We start from the raw sequence: 6,527 nt of genomic DNA on the forward strand, positions 1-6,527 counted from the left end.
AGAATCCCAAAGCTTCCAGGTTGAGAAAGGCTTCTGCCAGGGTCTGACTATTGAGGTTCCCCCCAAATTCCTATGTTGAAACCTACCCCCCATGCAATAGTGTTAAGAGGTAGGACCTTCAGGAGGTGATGAGCTCATGAGGGCTTTACCCTCATTTTACCGTTTTGCCATATGAGGACTGAGTGGAGAGCAGCTTTGACCAGATGATCTTGGACCTCTCAGACTCTAGAAGTGAGAGCAATAAATCTCTTTCCTTTATAAATGACCCAGAATAAGGTATTTTGTTATAGCAGCCTAACACATAAAGGCAACTTCTTTCTTACAATGAATCCTGGGGACCATATTAGAATGTTAGTCCATAGTAAGGAAGATTGGGTTTCTTTTCTTATCAATTCATTACACTCAATCCACTTGATTGTCCTGGGAAGAAAGGGAGGGACAGGGCAGGAACAACCCACAGGGAAGGTTTAAAAGAAGGGAAAAGCAAACCTTTCAATTATTCCAAAGGCCAGCATAATTTAACCAACCTCTCCCAGCAGCACCTCAGATACATGGATGGCAAAATTAAGAGGCACCTGCTATCAGATGGGAGGCGGATACATTTCTAGAACTTTCTACCAGTCACCCAAAAAACAAATTCAGGAACAAAAGCACTGGAGATTTGTAGTAAACGTTTCATTGGTCATGATGATCAAAAGATGATGGTTAACACACACACACACACACACACACACACACACACACACACACACACACCTCATTCCTCCTGCTGCTAGGCAGAGTGACATGTCTGCCTTGCACTGCTCTGGCTGGGCTTTTTATCCTGTGGGCCCTGCAGCCACGGCTCCTCAGGACTCTGCCCATCATTCACCCTGAACTTCCACTGCCCCTTGTTCTCATCTTCCCTCAACAGGGTGCCTGGAGGCTGCTCTTCCAGGCAGAGCCGTGAAAATTGGAGGCCTTGGTCACCTTATTCTGCAGTGGGTAGTGTCGCAATGTCCGTGACTTCTTCTCCTTTCCAAACTCTCCTTCTTTCCCCTCTCCCACCCCAGAAACAAACAGGATGGCTTCACTGGTCAATTCTTTACATGTACAAACACCAAAAGCAGAGGAAACGCCCCTAGGCCCCCCCTCCTCCCCAAACCCAGCGCTGGGAGAGCAGTCGAAGGGGAGGCTGCTGGAACCGGAGCTGTGGGACTGTACAGCTTTCCTGGAAACTTCTTTGGCCTCTTGGCTTTACCTGGAGGCCTCTTCCTACAACTCCTTGTTTTTCCACCCCTCTTCCGCATGCTTGTCCTGGGAAGAAAGGGAGGGACAGGGCAGGTCACACAGGCTGCCCGGGCCTAAAGGAAGGCAGAGGGGTGAGAGAAGGGCAGCACAGGATGGCTATCAGGAACAGCGGAGCAGTGTCGGCCAAGGCGTCCTGGGAGTGGCAGAATGCGGCAGGTGAGTGAGCCCAGGGACAGGTGGGTCCCAGCCTCCCACAGGGCCCCCAGCCTCTTTCCCCCTTATCTGGCTACTGTGACCGCTGGACTGGCAGCTTGGCTTGACTTATTATAGGGAGCTGCTGGGGTAGCTTGTGCGGGAGGAGCCCCTAGGAGAGCAGGACCACTGCAAGCCCCGCCTACAAGTCACCAGTCTGCGCCATCTGCCTGAATTCCTGGTCCATTCCCCTTATTGCTTATTGCCCACCCCCCTCCGCCTCCTTCACCTGCTTTCTTATGGTAAGAGATCCTTCATTTGTAATTCAGCCCAAAGGCAGGCCCCGCCCTCTGCGGCCCGCCAGCTGCATGGCCAGCTACATGGCCAGCTGCATGGCCTCAGCTGACTCCTCAAGGTGGGCCACATTCTCTGATCATGGCCGGGCCTGGAGGGCGCCTCTGGCACCTCCTGAGCTCCTTAGGCAGTGTCCACCTGCAGTGCTGCATCCTGCCTGCCTCATGCTACTGCTCACTGTGCAAACTTCCAGATCCTCTTGTCTTCTAGTTTGTATTTCCCACAATGGCACCTTGCATTTGGCAGGTGCTGGGTAAATGACCCGCCTTCCAGTCCCTGGTATAATCACGTTCAAATGGCAGAATTGACTGGAAGTAGACCCATTGAGGCAACCCAGGCTCCCAAGCTAGACCTTAATCTAGAGCTCTGTCCCTACAGAGGACCTGGAACTTCCCATGGGTTGGAGGCAGAGAGCAGTGTAGATCAAGCAGTGTTCTCAAACTCTACCATGTGTCAGCATCACCTGGGAACCTCTATGGTCCCCAGAGACCAACCCTAGAAAGCCATGGTAGTAGGTGTGTGGCAGGGTCCAAGTATGTGTAGTTTTAAACTTTGCACCAAATAATTCTGGTGTAGACCACTGGTGACCCAAAGACTGGCCCAGAAGGTTTTCCCACCCCACCTGCTGTCTCCTCCAGTGAATAAAGGTGAGTAGGATCAAGGTCCCAGAGAAAGATGCCATCTCAAATGTCTATGCTGGCACCTTGCTGCCTGGAGTCTACCCTACCTCCACAGCTCATGTTCCCCAGTGTGAACCTTTCCAATTGCTTCTCAGGTGAGCTCCTGGGCCCTGGGTTTCCAGCCTCCCTTTCCTTGTCTCCAAAGACCCTCTCAGTGATGAAAGCCTAGTGACACAATGGTGGGCTGTTCTCCCTAACAAAGGCAAGCAAAGAGCCACCTGGATGCAGAGCTGAAGCACTGGTTTCTAGTCCCAACTCTGCCCATGTTAGCTATGTCATCCAGCACAATCATCTGACTCTCTGACTGGTTTGCTCATCTACATCAAGGATAATGCCTGTTCTGCTTACCACCATGGAATTGTGAGGCAGTAGTATAATGAGACAGAAGTGTTTGCAAATAGTCTTTCAAACTCTCTATCACCAGACCAGCCTCAATTATTTGTTTTGGACGTGGCCTCTGAGCCCATGCCCCCTTCTATTGTGACTGTAGATTTTTATTTTTTTTTTCAAGAGTTTGTCTCGATTCATCCCTTATTAATTGGGGAAGCCTGAAATCAGACCCAGATTGCTTCCCGCCCACAGGGTACTTGGTAGAGGCCTTGGTGCCCCTCAAAGGATAGCATCAGAGTGAGGGGCTGGCACGTGCTGACCAGAGCCAGGGCCTGCACAACGTACAGATCCCTGGAGAAGAAAGTATCTTCTCTAGCTCCCTCCTGCCCATGCTAAGAGGGAGCGAAAAAAAAAAAAAAAAGGGAAGCACTTACCTTCCTTCATTCCTCGGCCACTTCTAGTTTCTTCTGGATCTCTTCCAGTGATGGGTCTTGCCGCCAGTGAAAATAGGCATTGAACTCGGGCATCCATCAAAGGAAGGTGGCTTCAGGATGACTTTGAAGGACTAGCCCGAGGTGCATTTGTTCAGTTCAATGACTTCCATGTCCAAGATGACGCACCAGTTCAGGTCCCTTGTGTCTGCTGCTTGATGAGAGCGAGGACTGCTTACCTGCTGAAGAATAGCTGGGACCCCTAAAACATGCACATGGACCAGGAGAGCTGGGTCCCTGTGGCAAACCAGTGGCCATGGGTCTGGTTCTGTCCTGAGCACTGCTACTTAAGGTCAGAGGGCTGATAGGGCCCAAGGTCCATAGCCACAGTAAGGCCCCAGGCTCCTCAATTAGGGCCCTGGGGACATGTGATGTCTGACACCAGCCACAGCAACAGCAGCTGCCTTGGCTTCTGCCTCTACCACCAGCCTCCTCCGAGGATTAGCTCTTTCACCCATTGTCCTTGCTGGTGTCAGACAGTGGTGCATTTTACCCACTGCCCACCCAGGCCCCTCCTCGTCCTGCTACCCACTGACTGTGTGGCCTGTGGACACTGACTGCTCCTACCCTGTTCTCTTCTTTCTGTCCATTCAGCACTGTCTTTCATCTGGCTTTGATCTTTCCTCCTACACGGTTTCCCACACCAGCCTAAACAGAAAAGACAATCCCAGGTCATCCAAACCCACCATCACCTACTGCCAGGACAACCACACCCCTTCCTCTCAACAGGAAATAGGAGGTGACCTGTCCCCCACACCCAGCAGGAGAACCTGGACATGCAGTGTCTAGGAACCATCTCTGACACTGGCCCCGAGCAGTACAGCCACCACAGCCCAGGCAGGAAGCCCTCTTCCCACCTCCAGACTCTTGGAGCATCTCCTCCTTCCCTAGGAGACCCCTCAACCACCCGTGTCCCCTCTTCCCTTCTGGTTTGTTCCTGAGGGTGGACTCTCTCCCTTGGTGTTGTTTGTTCAAGAAATGAACAAAGGTGAAGCTAAGAGGGAGTGCTCTAGAAAGGGCCTGATTCAGATCCCAGCTGCCATCTAGTACCCCAGGCTAGACCCCTGCAGCTCGGACCCTGGCACTCTGGGTAGGAGCATGTGCACGGGAAGGAGAGTTTCATGAAATGGGGGCTGGGGACTGCACCCTCATGCACAGGAGGGAGCCTCTACTCCTTTCTTCCTCAACTGAGTCCTCACTGACCTTCATATATGTAAGATGACTTATTCAGAAGGTCAGCCAGGAAGCAGGAGAAGAACAGGGACACCAGTGGGAGCTCCTCCATCTTCTTTTTTTTTAAAGAGAGAATGAGAGAGGAGAGAGAGAGAATTTTTAATATTTATTAGTTCTCGGCGGACACAACATCTTTGTTGGTATGTGGTGCTGAGGATCGAACCCAGGCTGCACGCATGCCAGGCGAGCATGCTACCGCTTGAGCCACATCCCCACGGCTGTGGAAACATCAGGCAGGTAAAGTTGGGGACCCTGGCTGGCCTCAGAGACCCACATCTACATGAGTTGGCCTGGAGTTTTTAGCTCCAGAAATGCACCCAAGCCACCTGCACCTCTCACATCTGGAAGCACCTCCTTAGGATTGTGGCGTGTGATTCAGCCCCTCATCTGTCCCCTTCCAGAGCACCCAGTGGCCCTATCTAGTATTTCTCCACTCCTAGCACCAAATGCCAGGCATCCTCAGGTATAGATTTCAAGCACCACCACCAGCCCCCAGCTTGACTCTGGGACCCAGCTTTCTGTCTCCCCATGCTCACCCTGGATGGGTCACTTCTTTGGCATTGGGATGTAGAAAATCCATGCTCCATTCTACCAGAAACACTGGGTAGTGTCACACAAAGGGTGGAGAAGAAGACAGGACAGGGAGTCATCACTGTCCTCTGCTCCACACTGGGTGCTAAGTGGGGCTGCTATTCCTGACCTTCCTAGCACAGTGGCCAAAGCCAGCATGACTGGTGTCCATGAGGCAAGAGTGTATCTCCACCACCACCAATTCCCTCTGTGTTTGGAGGTCACAGTTCAGAGCCACCCAGGCCACAGTGGTGACCCCTGTCCGTCCCTCCCCACTTCCCTAGAGATAGTGGACATGCTTTTGTGCTCAGCATTCTCAGGCCTTCTCAGCAGCAACCTGCCCAGCACAGAGCCAATTGTGCTCTTTTACAATTGAAAACATAAGTGACTGCAGAAATACTGCATGGGCATTTAAAAAACTTTAAAAGAAAAAATACACCAATGAGCAAAAGGAAGAAAAACTTCAGTTATACTCCCACACACCACCCGGGGACTGAGATGGTCAGGAGCCACCATGGTGGGACAAAGGCTGGGATAAGAATAAAAGCCCTTCCTCCTCATGGGAGATATCTCCATGCTCTACCCCTGTGCTCTCTTCCCAGGCCTGTGGTTAGACCTGCTAAAAGCACAAAGGCAAAATGTTTGCACAAGAAGAAATTGTTACTGGGGGGAGAGAGGGTGGTCAAAAAACTCTAATTGCACTTATTTTTATTCACTTTCAAAATCATTACTTTGGGGCCAGGTGTACTGGTGCATGTTCAGTAATTCCAGTGACTTCAGAAGCTAGGGCCAGAAAATCACAAGTTCAAGGCCACCTTTGGCAAATTTGTGAGACCTTGCCTCAAAATAGAATATTAAAAAGGGGCTAGATAAACCAAATTCCTTCTGATGAACCGCTAATTTTTTCCTGACTTGAAACTGGGGTCCAGGATAGTCTTTAGTGCCACCTCACCAGGTTATTTTGAGAATTAAGGGAGAAGATGTGTCTAAGTACATGTAATGCACTCAATATCCAATAGCTGTTGCTCGTATTTGTTTGCTGCCTTAATTTATCTTTATTTTTTGCTGTGGCACTGGGGTCAGCCAATTCTGCTTAGTGCTACGAGTTCCTGAAGAACTGATATTTTCCCTCTCTTAGTCCATTCTTGCTGCTATAGCAAAATACCAGATGGGATGATTTATAAACAATATGTTTATTGCTCACAGTTCAGAGGCAGGGAAGCCAAGATCAAGGCACCAGCAGATTGATGTCCAGTGGGGGCCTGTTCCCTCTTGTCATGTCCTCCATGTTGGAAGGGCTGTGGGCACCTTCTGGCCTCTTGCATGAGGGCACCAATCCTATTCCTGATGTCCATCCTGTGAACAAGCACCTCCTAAAGCCCCCACCTTTTTATACCATCTCCTTGGATATGGAGTGCCACACATATGAAGTCTGGTGGGGGCCAAC

The 6,527-nt window shown here is 50.8% G+C and overlaps 1 long non-coding RNA gene across 1 annotated transcript; it reads right to left on the reverse strand.

Annotated features, from left to right (window-relative positions):
- Positions 1–3,225: 3,225 nt before the first annotated feature.
- Positions 3,226–4,567, reverse strand: LOC144374418 (uncharacterized). Its single transcript, XR_013433824.1, has 3 exons — positions 4,481–4,567; positions 3,845–3,925; positions 3,226–3,428 (listed from the first exon to the last, which is right to left on the reverse strand). It is a non-coding gene; the product is annotated as an uncharacterized LOC144374418 (long non-coding RNA).
- Positions 4,568–6,527: the final 1,960 nt, after the last annotated feature.

Source organism: Ictidomys tridecemlineatus, unplaced genomic scaffold (assembly GCF_052094955.1).
Source record: "Ictidomys tridecemlineatus isolate mIctTri1 unplaced genomic scaffold, mIctTri1.hap1 Scaffold_69, whole genome shotgun sequence".
Taxonomy (NCBI): domain Eukaryota; kingdom Metazoa; phylum Chordata; class Mammalia; order Rodentia; family Sciuridae; genus Ictidomys; species Ictidomys tridecemlineatus.